Source organism: Thermobia domestica, chromosome 13 (assembly GCF_964235325.1).
Source record: "Thermobia domestica chromosome 13, izTheDome1.hap1.1, whole genome shotgun sequence".
Classification (NCBI taxonomy): Eukaryota; Metazoa; Arthropoda; class Insecta; order Zygentoma; family Lepismatidae; genus Thermobia; species Thermobia domestica.
The window spans coordinates 89,060,411-89,076,636 of NC_137466.1; the positions used below are offsets into that span (position 1 = coordinate 89,060,411).

Consider the following 16,226-nt stretch of genomic DNA (forward strand, 5'->3'; position numbering starts at 1 on the left):
ATGTTGTTAGATTATGATTAAGTTGTTTTTGTAGAAGTTTATTTTGTGTGAAAGAAAGGAAAAGAAGAAATAGAATTAGTTCTGTTACTGGAGAGAAGGTAGGGGAGGTAATTCGTTTGGCCGGAGGGCGTTGCTATCGCCGAACAAGTCTACGAGAATAGTGAGTTCGTTGTGAAGCTCACTGTTCTTGTGTTTTTTTTTTTTTATCGGGGTACATTTGCTTCGACGTGTTCTCGTGTCAGATTTTTTTTGTATGCGGGGCTTTATGTTTCTTTGCTTAAGCCTTAATGTTCCAATGAGGAACTACTCTTGTTTCGTTATGTGATCGCATACAAGTTTTGTTATTTTTCCTGAAGTATATTAAGTCGTATTAGAGGTTTGAACGACTTTTGTGCTCTGTTGAATTCTTCGTATTAGGTTGTCTGTGTTTTTTCTTTTTAAAGTAGAGCACGAGATCAAATGCATAGAGTGGGCAAATTGCGTTTTGAAATCAGTGCAACAAGCAATCTATTAAGTGGTGAATATTATGCCTAGAAGTGTTTCTTGTTTATTTTTTCAAGATAAAGTGTTGAATGAAGTTTGTGAAGTGTTTGTTCATATTGTCTGGAAGGAGCCAATTCAGCCCTTTTAGAAGGGATGTCGGAGTTCCCGGCTAAGTGCCTTAAGAGTGAATAGTGAGCGTTATAGCTAATTGGCGATTATACAAGGTGCGGAAAGCTACTTGATTTATTAAATTAAACTCAGTTTGAAGGCATTAATCCCTGCATGTACCAAATTTGGCTGAGAGAGTGAAATCAACGGGGGCTTTAGTAACCCCGGTGGTAAAAAAATTATTAGTATTCCATGTTTACTTGGCTTACAGTTTGATAGGATATTGTATCCGACTCTTCTTTTGGCATTTATTCGTGAAAAAAAAAAACAGTTTGGGAATGTTTGATTGCTACTGGTTTTGAAACAGTTAATTTGACCCAATTGGATCAGACAATTAGCCGTCCAGCTCAATAACAAATGATCTAAATGATGGAAATAGAAAGGTAAAATAATCCCAAATGATTTCGCCAAGCATGGTGAGTTATATCAATTTTTGTGTTTCTAAGTAGTATGTGCGTTTTGTGTATAATTTATGTTTGTGCGGTTGAGAAGTAGGATTTTTCTGCAATAGTTTGTTTGGAGATTTCCAATTTGAATCAGAGTTTAATTTACTGCTTTCTGACTCGGCTTCTTGGTTTCATGAAGTGAGATAAATTTAAATGTTCATTTTTTTCGAGAACTTGAAAGAATAGATAGATTTGGTATCGATTGATCCAGTATACATTTAGTTTTTCCTATTTTTCCCTTTTAGTTTTAAGTTTGGCTGCATATGATATTCGAATGAATTATTTTTAAAAAATAAACAAATTGACTTGCCTTAGACTTGTCGATTTTGTCTTCCAGTAACAGAACTATTCTGATGAATAATATGGTTATTTAAACTGAAAGTTTATTAATATTGTAAATTTGATGAGAAATAATTCGTATGTTGCATGCGAAGGTATCTTTCTCGTAGAGTTAAAATACTGTTATAACGTATTTCGAAGACCGAAGCTTTTAATCATGATTAATATTGATTTTGAATAATATTTGAAATAGCATTGGAATATTATTTGGGTTTGAGGATTTTTCTCTGAAATTCTAACAAGAAGTTTACAGAAAGTAATATAAGTAGTATGCGTCCAATGAGTTGCATGTGAGTAATATTTAAATTGAATAGATTTTGAACGACGAAAAAGTTATGCTGAATTAATTGGATTTTTTAAAATTTTCTTGGAAATTAATTTATTGTCATTTGAATAATATTGAGAAGATATCTATAACCTGGCTAGTCGCAGACCTTATCCATATACCGGTCATTATATATATATATATATATATATATATATATATATATATATATATATATATATATATATATATATATACACTTCTGGTTGTATTATTTGCTGTGTATATACGTTGTTCAAACGTTTCAGTGCGTATACACACCTGTTAACTTGTGAAATAAATATTGTTACTGAAATATTAAAAATTTGGTGTTTAATTCAATATTTTTTAATTGTCTATTTAATTTGTATGTATATTGGATCATTCAACCAAATTCTTCAGTTGATTTGCACCGTGATGAATGTGTTCCGCGGAGACTGCTCCTTCAGTCCGGAACTAACCGAGCCCAAGCTGCTAGTTTGATTTATTATTATTATTATTATTATTATTATTATTATTATTATTATTATTATTTAATTTTATTTAACACTTGGCTTGGTTTCGGTGGAAGTAGGGGGAAGTGGTCGCTACCATAGTGGACTCGAACTGCCGCGTAGAATACATATAATTTATTTCCTCCCCTCGCAACCCACTTGGTCACACAGTTAGGTTATACTGTTTAATTTTTTTCATGCTATCTAAATTAGCATTCCAATTCGGAATTTCTAACGAGAATTATTATGTTGCAACTTAATATGGATGTAAAATCCTGTCTTTATTAGCAGTTAAGGACTTTGCAGTACTATGTGCATTAAAATGGCAACAGAGTTAAGTTGATTTGGAATTTAACGTCCCTTTCAGCAGCGAGGCTATATGAGACGTGGACCTACTAATTAACGTGGAATCCGAACCACATGAGCTCCTTCCGGGAATCGAACCCGGATCTCTCACGCCAAAGGCACGTACGCTAACCGCTAAGCCACGTATGAGTTCCAAAATGCAACAGAAATATACTGAAGTCTCAGTTTCAAACTCCACGTCTACCTTGATTCCAAATAACTATGCCGTCGTTTCAGGGCCGGTTCTAGACATTTCTTAAGTATAAGCAAACAATATTTAGGCGCCCCTCACTTAAATCTAAGAATGAAAGAGTACTCTCTTACTCTAAGAATAAAAGAGTAGAAAATTGTAATGGACAAAATTCTTCAAACAATTGTAAATTTCTTCAATATTTGTAGTCTCCCTATGAATATTAACAAAAATTGACGAAATTATAACTAACTGACTGTGATAAATACTGAACAAAGTTCCAATTTTAGTAATTAATATTTTTTTAGTAACTAAGCACAAGACACAACTAAGATATACGTATATACCTAAGATGTATTTTGACAAGTGCAATTGTAACATAAAAGTCGAAACAGAATAATACTCATGAGCTTCAAGTCTTAACATTAACACATGTTTGATTTGGACAAAGAGATATGCTTTTATACTTCATTAAAAGCATATTTATATAGTATTTTCTATAACTATTCTATCAGGCCTTGTTTCCATTTTGTACTAATACACAATAACACACTGAGCAAGGCTATGTGATGATATGTAAAAAACAGTATCACGTAACAGTTTCAACACAATAACTGTGTCTTCATCAGACTTCCACTCCTTCTGGCTGCTTGGGAGTTGGTCATCACTTATATATACTTTCCGGAGTTCAACTTTTTTTGGGGGAGTAAACTTTTAATTGGACACGTGTGCAGCTAAACAAGTGTAAGTGAAAGCCACACAAGTGTTACTTTTTAATGAAGGGGCGGAGCCTAATTAAAAGTTGATCTCCGGAAAGTATATATAAGTGATGACCAACTCCCAAGCAGCCAAAAGGAGTGGAAGTCTGATGAAGACACAGTTATTGTGTTGAAACTGTTACGTGATACTGTTTTTTACATATCATCACATAGCCTTGCTCAGTGTGTTATTGTGTATTAGTATTTTCTAGTGATAAGATTATGGTAATTCGTTTAATTTCTGGTTTTCTTTGTTACTGAAAAGTCTATGTTATAAAGACTTTTTTTCTGATTTTCAATTTGGCAAAATCTCTTATTATTGCATCCGTATTCATTAAATTGAGTATGTAATTTTCAATGACTTTCAAAGCTAATCCATTTAATCGTACTTGAGATATAGTTGATCTCAAATAATTCTTTATTAATTTTAGCTGAGGTTGTTTAATACAAAACAAATGATAAAACTGTGAGCCTTAATCGATATTTAATTTGTCTTCGATCTAGTGGTGGGACTTCAAAATCAGTTCCCCCCGCAGAAATTCTTTTCAGGTTCCCATAAGCCTATAAAACAATGCAATCCTTTCATGTCTCTTTCCAACATAGACGTTCAAAATCATGCATTGAGTATCACAATGTAAACACAAGCAGTGGTGCACCCAAAATTTCTCTTTTTGGTTCTAAGATTTTTCTCAGCAGCCTACAAAATGCAAATAATTATGTGTATTTCCCCGCTGAAATTGTGCTAATTTTCTTAAAAATTAGAAGTTCTGGGGAATCCAGACTCTAGGACCACCTCCATCGATGCATCCAGGGACATAAGTAACTAATAATCAAAACTCTCTTTGCATTATTTTATTAACAAAATATCCCTCCATCTAAATGTAATATGTGAACATGGATTTATAATGATCGTTATACTGTTATAATACAACAAGCATATGCATACACTGTTGTGATTGAGTGTGAGTTCTAAAAAAGTGTTACTTATAATCCTAATGACCCTTCGATTACAATTTAGATTTTGATTACAGTTACCCTTCAAGTTATATACGCATATACTACGTGGAAACTAATTGTATTCAAACAAATTTTGAAATACATTATGTTTAGCCGAGACCCGCAACCCAAGAGGCCGTATACATTCCATTTTAATTTAACAATTAAATGACTGTAAACAAGTAAAACAAACTTACAGTTTCAAACATTTGTCGACTTGCAAATACTTTGTTAACAGTAACTCGTATTGACAACTCCCCCAGCTCAACATTTGTATGATTATCACTTTCGAAATTTGGTCCAGAAGTTGAAAGAAAATTCTTTTTAAAGCCTTCGCTTGCCTGTCATCTTCTTTCAAGTTTCGTAGCTTCCTTTTCTAATAAAATGCCCACTTGGTGTTTTATCGTTGGCCATTATTACTACGTGAAAAACAAAGTACATTGAAAAGTGAAAATACACACACACTCTTTATTGAAAAAATAAGAAAAATACGGAACTACTCAGGATAGAAACAAAAAATGTTGACGAATGACAAATGACCTGAGCGATTGTGAGCCACTGATATTAGGAACTTAAGTTAAAATTTCCCTCAGAAATTATCAAAAATTCCATTTGTACCGCCCATCTTTTCTTAGTATTCGCCCACTCCCTGGACCAATGGACAACAAAACAATAAGCGCTTGAACTTCGATAATGTGCATTTAATTTACGCTAACTTTCTCAACCCTTAACTGGGTAATTGAACTGAAGTAAGATGCGGGGACACTGTTTATGACAAGGCGAAGTACTCCTAAAGATATTTCTTTCTACTATTATAACGCCACCCCACGCAGCCCTTGCTGTTGACTTCCTTTTGTTAGTTGATCCATTCCCATTTCAAACTTATTTGGCAATGATATTCTTTAGCAAGGTCATTGAAGAGTTGTTGGGAGAGGAATGAACAATATGTTATACTTGTATTTTGTGCATATGGTGGGATTGTGGGGGGAAAATGCCGCTGTCTTTAGTGGTACTGCCGCAGTGCTTAATTTAACATCTATTGAGAAGCTAAATTTCCCTACATTTTATCTCATATTCTTAAAATCTCCCTTTTCCCTCTTTCAAAAAAATCTTTCTTAAATCTCTCTGCGCGCACTGGAAATTTTCCTCAAACTAGCATCATTTTTGAGTGTGGCATTGGCGTCAATTGATGTAAGTGTCTATTTCAATTATAAAGAGATGTTTTATAGCCAACCACACACAGATTAGACTTTATTGTCCTTTTGATATATTTTATCTATGCCTCAGTCTGTACAATATTTATTAGAAGCTATTTATACATTTTTTTCATCACAACATTTTCTTTAGTAAATGTTAACATCTAAAACACAAAATTCATTTTCCAATTTGGTACCCTCTTCACCTGACGCATCCTGCAAACGCGTAGTTTGCAGGATTCAAGATCCGGCCCTGTGTCGTTTCTTTGTTCACCCACTTTGGTAGGAGCCTAAAGTTCCTTTCGATTTCTATTTTTCGTTTATGTCATCTTTAATTCCCACTATTTTTACATACAATTTTAAAGAAATATTAGTTATTAACCTCTTTCTTCCATGAACACTCAAAGAAAAAATAATACATAACAAAAACAAAGTTATTGCGAAAAATATAAATTACAGTATATGCGCCATTTATTTTGGGCATGGCTGTACATAGTGACAACTGGCAGCTCATGTCGCACCCCGCACGCTGCCAAAGCTTTATGTATTTTGCTCCGATGTATCATATCACGCGGTATTTTGAAGGCCCGTGTGTGCTCACAATAAAAGAATAATTGATCGAAACGTGTCAAGGTTGTACGCATCGTTGGCAAACATTGATACGTTTTCTGTTAGTTTAGGACAATCTCTATACATAAAATACATAAACTGTATCTTGCATATCATCGCAACAATATTAAACAAATTTTATCTTCAAACAATAAACAGTTCAAGAGTAAAGACCACTAATTTCTAAAATAAAATAAACAAAAAATATTACAAAAAAATAATATTCAGTATCTTCCTTGTACCTGGATAGATCCAATATTACTTTTCAGCAGCAATTGTAAAATTTTAATTCCTCCCATATCTTTTAATATTTAACCATCAAGAAAGCATTTCGTACTATTTTTCCGCACTTTCTCGCACCTTGAAAATTTACTTCCAGAATTAGTCTATAAAATTAGAACTAGCCCTCTGTTGCACACACAAGCACGCACGAGTTTCACCGAATTGTGATGTAAAATGATATAATAGGTGAAACGGATTGCAGTTAGCGACAACGTAAAGCTCATTGTTAGATGCAAGGGATCAAAAGAAGAAGAACTGTTATAAAATAGCAAATGAGATCGTTCAGTAACATAACGAAGTATTTTCGTACACTGTTCAGTTTCTGTAAACACTATTCTGCAAGTAAACATATATGTTTTCGTAACGTTTCATTATTAAACCCTTGTATATTAAAAACATCTGTGAAATTAGATACTATGAGTACTTGATCTTAAATTTGAGAAGTGATCTGCCTCTGTGTAAATGAAATAACAAATTGTTTCTTTTATTTATTTTCGAAAATTATTGGGTAAGAAATGGTGTATTATTATCTTGATAACGATGTTTATTTACAAAAAATTAGATAACTTCAAACCATCAGAAAATACTTATATTGTACCTGCTTATGTAAAGTTTATATGTTCTGGATTGTCAGGCATGGGTGCAGTGTCACTGATACATCCTTTAGATGTTTGTAAAAATAGAATGCAGTTAAGTGCAGTGGGAACAAAGGACAAAGAATTCAAGAATACTTTACATGTAGCTCGTGTTATTTGTGAAACTGATGGAATAAAAGGACTATATTTTGGACTTTCTGCATCCCTTTTTCGACAAGCAACATATACTACTACGAAGTTAGGAGTTTATACTATTCTGTTTGATAAACTTAATGTGAATGGAAAACCACCTTCATTTCACATTAAAATGATGTGCGGAGCATTGTCTGGAATGATAGGAGCGGTAGTGGGAACGCCTGCAGACGTTGCATTGATAAGAATGTCATCAGATGGGCGTCTACCACTCGACGAACGCAGAGGATATAAACATGTGTTTAATGCACTTCTCAGGATAATGCGTGAAGAAGGAATAAAAACACTTTGGACAGGTGTAGTGCCGTCAATGGGAAGAGCAGCAATTTCAACATCTGTGCAATTCGGAACTTATTCTCAAGCAAAACAAATGCTTATAGAATCAGGTTATTTGAAGGATAACATATTATGTCACTTTTGTGCAAGCTTTATATCTGGTTTTTTTACGTCAGTTGCATCTCTACCTCCGGACATAGCGAAAACTAGACTTCAAAGCATGACATACATCGATGGTAAGCCAGAATACAAAGGTGCGATTGATGTTTTAACCAAAATTATTAAAACAGAGGGTATATTTGCTTTGTGGAAAGGTTTCACACCCTATTATAATTTTACAGCACCACAAACAATACTTACGTTAGTGTTTTTCGAACATCTAATCACATTGCACAAAAAAATTGTGTTAAAAAATAACTGTACAACATGGTGCTTGTAGCGACACACATTAACGCAAAAACAACGGAACCAAGTTAAGTACAAAATTGTAATTTTGTAAAAATATTCTATAAAACACAACACTTTCTGTACTGAACTTTAATTATCATACAAATCTTTAATTTACCGTACGTGTAGTTATGTCATTTATACAAGAATTATGCACTCTTGCAAGTCTTCTGTAGAATCGGCCTTTTGTTTTAGAATATTTCGAAGTATCCAACGAACTAAAATTTGGAAATAACGATTAGCGCAGACTTCAATATCTTCCCTTTTCCTCTACCTAAACATTTCGGAACAGTTTGCCTATCATCATCACTATCAAGGAAGAGTAAACATATTGAACTCGTATAACAATAAAAACATATTTACAATTGCATTGGCTTCGGACAATTTTTCTACGGAAAGATTTTGAAAATCAATAGAGAAGTTAGAAAATCAGTTGTACCATCATCGTTGTTACGTGACGTATACAGGGTGTTTGGAAACATCATCAAAACCTTTCGGGTGGGGATTCCTGACACCAAGATAAAATTAAACTATAGACCAGTCTGTGTGCAGAAATGCCTTCTTTCGGCGATAGTATACTTCTGTTCACAAAAACCTAGAATCCCTTTCAGATAGGAGTCCGAAAATATGAGACTAGATCCATCACAATTCCCACAGATCTATACGAAGGGAATTGCATTTTCACTCCGTTCTTTATATAGACACTAACTGCAAGAATTACCTGTGCTCACGGTAGAAGAGCGTGATGAGGCGCTGAGTTTTCGTAAGAGAAATCTCGGGAAAAGAGAATGTGGAATTTGAAGATCGTGGGTTCTAAAGATACTTTTTCTATTTTTTAAACATGAAGAGATGATAAAAATAATTAAGAGTATAATATTTGTTATACATGTAAATTTCAAATTTAATGCTTTGGTGTTATTGCTTATAATGCAATTTTTACTTTTAGTTCCAAAACGAACACTTATAAATCTTGTCGATTGAAAATCTCGAGAATAATCAGTGACACTTGGATAGGTGTGAAATTAGACTGGACGCCAAACTAATTTTATACCTGATAAAATACATTTCTACTGAAAATACATTTGATTACCAATTACTCATACAATATGGACACATTAAAAATTATATTTTAGATAAAGTACACTTACTGCAATGAAGGTAACTTTCTTTTCTTTATTATCAAGAATATAGATATTTATCACTTACTATAAAATGAAGAGTTGTACTTCCAGCTTTCTGAAGAATTTCCATATCCATTTCAACTTTTCGTAAATAATCGTCCGATATGAATTTTTAAAATATGTAGTAATTTCCTGATGAAAAGTGGTACAAAATTTCCATAAATAGGAAAAAATAGATCTCTGCTGTGTCGTAACTTGTGAATGAAAAGTTTGAGACAACCGTTAAGAATATGAACTTATCATTCGATATTCAGTCAGTAATTATTTTTGAAAAGAATGTCTGCCAGAAAAAAAGAATCGCAGGTCTTTTACGTTGAAATTCTCAACTTCCATTCATTCTCTCTTGAAGAGAGGTAGAGGAAATTGAAGAACTCAACGAAATTATGTGGGGTATATATATTATTAAACCATTTAAGTAAGCAATCTTACAGAATCGAAATGTTACTTGTCTGGGGTGGTTATGTATTAACAATCGGAACAATAAAAGTCACTTTTCGTAAGGTGTAAATACTGTATGATATACGAGCCAGGCAGTCCCGTTTTGAAATAGTTTGTTTCGGGACAGGGTGAGAAGTAATGGGGGATACACACCCCATCAAATATGTCCTTTTGCTCTTGAAGTGCAATTATCATTGACGAAATAAAACGTAAATATTCAAATAGTTATTACGTCATATTTAATAAATTTCAACTCTCGAAAAAGTGACTATAAGAATGGTCTCTGAGTCTTTCATCAAGTGTTATAATGTAGAGCTCGAAAGTCGTGCTCACGTTCCTGTATTTTCAGACATGTTTAAATACAATTATAATTATCTCCATTATAGTAAGGCTCGAGATATAGATATGGAGAAGGATGGAAAAATCAGCTGGAAAGAGAAAATAAGAAATACAGAAGTTCTGAGAAGAGTCAATGAAGAAAGAAGAATACTGAAGTTGATAGCAAAAAGGAAAATAAATTACTAAGGCGTTGTCTAAGGACAAACTGCCTTATAAGAGATACTTTGGAAGGATTAGTTTCTGGCATGGGCGGCGATTAGGAGGGGCAAGAGGGGGCAGTTGTCCCCCACTCTTTTGAAGTGGCACCCTAACTTATATAATTTCATTTGGGAATGTAAACAGGGTGTCCACACAATTTGGAGAAAAGATCTCTGATTTTTCCCAACTTTCCATGACGAAAGTTCCAGATTTCCCTGACCCCTGAATAACTTAAAAATATAGAAAAAAGAAAGAAACTCCAGCCTCCACACTCCCCATAATTGGCCTTGTTCTCTTCCGCTTCTGTTTCTTTCTTTTTTCAATTTTCTTTCCAAAGGAATGTAAATTTACAAACATACGCATTAGGCCGATATTGATTAGGCCTACATATTACACAAAATGTAAAGTTACAAACGAAAGTGTGCAGTATACAAAGTACTTAAGATATGAAAAAAATACACATTATAATACCAATTACACAGCATTATAATATTGCCTATAGTAATAAACAGTTCATACACGATTTTACTGATTAAAAAAATAGAAGAAACAACACACACACACGTTATGTAACACATACTTTTGCTGGTGCAGTTATTAAATGCAACCCATTTAGAAATGTGTTTTCATCCTTTCTCGCATAGTTTTCTCCTCATTGATCTGAATATCTTTGTTGTCTCCGCAGTTTAATTTTCTTTTCATCTTCCTCCAGCTCCTTTAGTTGTTGCTGAATCTTCCGTTTCTCTCTCCTCTTTTCGTCTCCAGCGTTTATTTCTCTTTTCTAAATACACCTGATATTGTCTCATTGAACTTCTCACTGAATTTATCATACCTCTCGTAATTATTAATTCTGATGATCTACCTATTCTCATCATAGACTCATATATGGTCCGTTGAGCCACCAGAGATTCTTCTTGTAAGTTGTCAACAATGAGAATTTTATTTATTGTGAAACCACTTTCAAAAAATGCGTTTCCGTGAAAGAAGATAAAACACAATTTCATAACTGACCATAAGTCAACGAAGTTCTTCCCATTTCCTAAACTAAGTAAAAAACTCATCAAGTCCAATACCATCTCATTTATTGGCTATGAATTCATTCGAGTGTTCTTTAAATTCTTCAGTGTGAGTTTTCACTGTGAGCTGGAGATACCATTTCTTCGCGTTCTCAGCCACTTGTCCAGATATCCTCTTGGCACCATGCAATTCTTCTAGAACAGTGTCTACCCTTTTGAGCAAATATGCCAGGATGCAGTTAGATATGTGTTTTTCGCAGAAAATTAGTTTCAACAACTATATCAGAAAACACTGCCTCCCTCAATATCATCATTGAGAACACTACATTTTGCATCCAGTAACAGTAAAGAAATCAACCCTATTTCATAAATTCAGTAATTGAACAATGGATCAAAATCGATTTTTCTCTGACTTTCCCTGACCTATCTGTCATTTCCCTGACTTCACCTGATACATTTTTACTTCCCTGACCTTTCCCTGACTTTCACTTATTTTCCTGAATGTGGACACCCTGGTAAAGGTTTTGTATGTATTACTGTTTCATAGAAAAAATGGTGCCATATGATATTTGCCGTTGCGTGAGTACGTATTGGGCATTTGTCTTCCCGTGGAGTTAAGAGAGCTATAGCAATTGCGTTTTAATTGCAATTCAAAGCAATTAATATTGCAATTGCATATTTCCTTAAATGTCACAGCATATGCTTGCAGTAGTTACTGTATTTCATTTTCTAAGAGTAAAAACATTCATTTAATGGCATGTGTGGAATTAAAAGTATAAGTTGTTCATTAATTCCCAGTTTCAATATAACTTCTGCAAAACAAGCGTCATTATTCATTACTATGATTAATCTTATCCCTTCTATTTATTTGTTTTGCAAATTTGTTAAATAATCTGATCACACAATTTTCCAGACAGAATTTTAAGATGTTCATGAGCAAGAACTCAAATCTCTTCTTACACTTTCGTTGTTTAAGAGTATAAAGGGCTAGTACCTACCTGTATTGCTCTTACGAATTTATAAAATAGAAATACGATATACGGCATTTTAAGTAAAAAAAGATAATATCCTATTAGTTATACAATCTTTCATCAAACAGTGTTAGAAACAATCAGGAAATCTAACATTGATATACAATTGTTAAGATCATGCCTTGCCCCCCAACCTTTAACGTCCAACCGCCGCCACTGGTTTCTGGAAGGAGAAAGAAAAGGGAGAAGGTTTCACTTTCTGGACGATATGAAGATCGAAAATTCTGATGCCTTGACAAGTACAAAAGCTGAGAATAAAAATGCCCTTTCTTTGGGTAAAACACTTAGGATTATTTATGTGAAATATTGATATTTTAAGAATATATATATAAAGTGAAGAGACAAAGTCTATATTTTTAACACTAATCAATTTTTTTGTTCTTTTTTGTTTCAGGGGTGTTAGCTGGCAACCTTGGGATATGCTCTGATCTGCTGTTTCGTAATTTTATGTCAACATAACTTCAAAAATATCAATTCATCATGGCAAGTTCTCTAGAAGATTGCACTTTAGAAGAACAGCGCTCAGTCATTAGGTTTTTAGTCGCAGAAGGTGTAAAACCAAGTGAAATTTTTTCTCGAATGTTGAGACAGTACGGTAACAGTTGTATAAACCGTGCGAATGTGTACAAGTGGGTTGATCGGTTTAAAAGTGGCCGAACAAGTGTAGGTGATGAACCCCGATGTGGACGTCCAGTGGAAGTTTCTGGTTCTTCGTTGGAATCGAGGATTGACGGACTTATTCGTGATAACAGAAGAATTACTGTTGAAATGATAGCTGAGGAAGTTCAAGTAAGTGTTGGAACTGTTCACAATGCCATAAGGAACATTTTAAAGTACAGAAAAACGTGTGCCAGATGGGTTCCCAGACAGCTTACTGACGCTCATAAAGAATCAAGGCTTTCCATTTGTCAAGCCTTAATGCAACGAAGTTTGATTGAAGGAGACGCTTTTTTTTTTTTGAAAGAATAGTGACTTGCGACGAGGCCTGGATCCATCACTACGACCCTGAGACCAAAAGGCAGAGTATGGAGTGGAAACACACTAGCTCTCCAGTTCGCAAAAAATTCAAGGTTCAACCTTCCGCTGGTAAAGTGCTGCTGACCATCTTTTGGGACTCACAGGGTCCAATCTATTGCGACTTCCTTGAAGACCAGCGAACTATCAATAGCCTATACTATTCTGAGATACTAGAACACAAAGTTAAACCAGCTATCAGGAGCAAACGCCGTGGACTCTTGTCAAAAGGAGTCATTCTTCAGCACGATAACGCCCGCCCTCATACAGCGCAGCTGACCCGAGATAAGCTTCAAGAATTGGGTTGGGAGGTCTTACCTCATCCTGCCTACAGCCCAGACCTCGCCCCATCTGATTTTTACCTGTTTGGACCACTCAAAGACGCCCTACGTGGAAAAAGATTTGCTAACAATGAGGAAGTTAAGGCAGCGGTGCAAAGGTGGCTTCGGGGTAAATCGAAAGATTTCTTCGCCAAGGGAATTAGGAAGCTGCAAGAAAGATGGGACAAATGCATAACTGTAAAGGGTGATTATATTGAAAAATAGCCTTAGGTTTGAAAGATTGAAATAAATCTTTATTGAGCTATAGCAACTTGTCTCTTTACTTATTGAATGCCCCTCGTATATATATATATATATATAGATGCAAGGGCTCGAAAAAAAACGACTTTTTTTTGGAAAAAACTCGGTTTTTTCTGCTTCGCTTTTTTGCTTGGGAAATTTTGGGCTTTTTTCAAAATTCTGCTTTAAAGTGATAAAGCAGATTTTGTTTCGCTTCTCTATAACACAAAAAGTCATTTAATTAGTGGTTGATGCCGATAATAGTATAAAACCCCGAAAATAAACCATGAATTTCGAAAAGATATTTCAAACAATTTTACTTCTCAACATATTTACATTATGAATTCCACAGGATTAACCAATGCATATAATAAGAATTTTTTTAACCTCCTATATACAAAAGTAAGCAGGGTTGGGAAGAACCATGGTTGTTTTTGAAAATGCCAAAAACCCGTTTTTTGGGGGGAAGTTTAAACTGGGCTTTTTTGGCTTAAACCAGGTTTTTTGGGTTTAGATATTTTGCTTTATGTATTTATATTACATATTGACGGAAATAAGTTTGTTTCGCCTTGGTGTTTATGCAACAACGGGGTTATGCTGGAAGAGGTCGCATAAGCTTAAAGAAATAGTCGCATAAGTCAGTAAATTTCTTAAATTGGGAAACTCCCGCCCTAGCCATCGGGAAAATCCCGTCATTACTCTAAATGTAAAACAATAACGGAAAAATCCTGTTATTGCTTTGCATGTAAAATTTAAAGGTCAACGTATTATAATCAGTACGCTAAAACTGAGGTATTAAATTACAAATTTAGTACGTACATATCATTGAAAGTACAATCCAAGCTAATGTTGGAAGCTACGTAGGTAATCGATAAATTATGCCAATTTCTATTAATATATTTAAGCAACCTTGGCTTCTTTATAAAATAACAGGCATTCAGGCATGCAGAAATATACAATTTGGTTTCGTTTCGTATGTTTAGGCTTAACAATCTTACGTAATACCGAGGTTATCGAGGAGAAGACTTTCGCTTAAAGTTACATCCGAACCGCTACTTTGTTTACGCATGAAAGAAGGGTTGTGGTTCAACCGAGAATTGAACATGGGACACATTGATTAAAAGATGAAAAGGAAATAAAACTAATGCAGATTGTTTGATGTGTGGAAACGTCACCATGAAGTTCACACGATTCGCATTTTTCGTTCTTTTTATTTTTTTTTGGCTTAAACCAGTTGTTTATTTAAAAAAAAAGAAAAAAAAACATCAACCTACATCAGAAAATATATGGCCACTCTTCTAAATCCGTTAAGTTGTGACAATAACAAAACAGAAAAACACGTTTAAAAGTGCAAGGTATTGAAGTTAAACAAATTGTTGCAGAGTCTCTCACAGAGTTACACAACGGAAATAGGTTGTATTGACATTTTGACCAGTTGCCCGTTTGCACAGGGTCATCATAGAGAGTTGAGATTTGTTCTATCTTCTTTTATTTAACAATAGCTTTCATACAATATGCTACTTGACCCCCGGTTCCATTTGCCAATTTTGAGTTGGACCCCGCCTGGGACCCTGCGATTGCCCCGGGGGCAACATTTTTTCATTCAAAAGGTGGTGGGCTCCCAACACTAATTTGATATGTATTCGCTGAGTTTCCTTACCTGACCGTTTCCGAAAAATCTGACCCGGAAGCTGACTTTGTAATGTATAGTATGGAGCTCAATTTCTAACTTTTCACGCTTATATCTCCGCAACGGTTGCGATCGAGGATGTATCACTTTTCGTGTTATGTTCTTTTGGGACAAGGTATCCAACGACCATAGTCTCGACTCGAAGTTAGAGTTGCACTTGGATAGGTTCCCTTGTGAGTGGAGCTTTTGCGCTTCTATCGGGAAGTTCGGGATTCAACCCAGCATTCGACAATTCTGACAAAGCTTTTCTTCATTCCATCTGTGAAGTAGAAATAGTGCGTGTACTGTGAGTTGGCCGACTTCCTTTCTTATTGTTTTTAATTCGTTATTATTACTAATTACCAACAGTGACAGTTTAGCGAAGGTTAGAGGGGTGGTCTTTCGGACTGAAGCCTGTTCCCCAAAATTACGGAATGTATAAAACAAAGGAAATATCTATTAGTTATGCCTTTACTCATAAATTTTAAGCTCCCGTCAAATAAAAATTACGAATGTTTAGAAAAACTAAACATTAGTAAGAAAATCCCCTCCTAAATCCGCCACTGATTCTCAGTATAAAATGATCTTCAAAGTTGTATTCGGAAGATTATCGCTAAATATATCAACGAAACGAAATATTATGCCTGTACCCATAAACT

At 34.5% G+C, this 16,226-nt stretch overlaps 1 pseudogene; it reads left to right on the forward strand.

Annotated features, from left to right (window-relative positions):
- The first annotated feature begins 6,573 nt into the window (after positions 1-6,573).
- LOC145668313 (mitochondrial 2-oxoglutarate/malate carrier protein pseudogene) lies at positions 6,574-9,394 on the forward strand (annotated as a pseudogene).
- Positions 9,395-16,226: the final 6,832 nt, after the last annotated feature.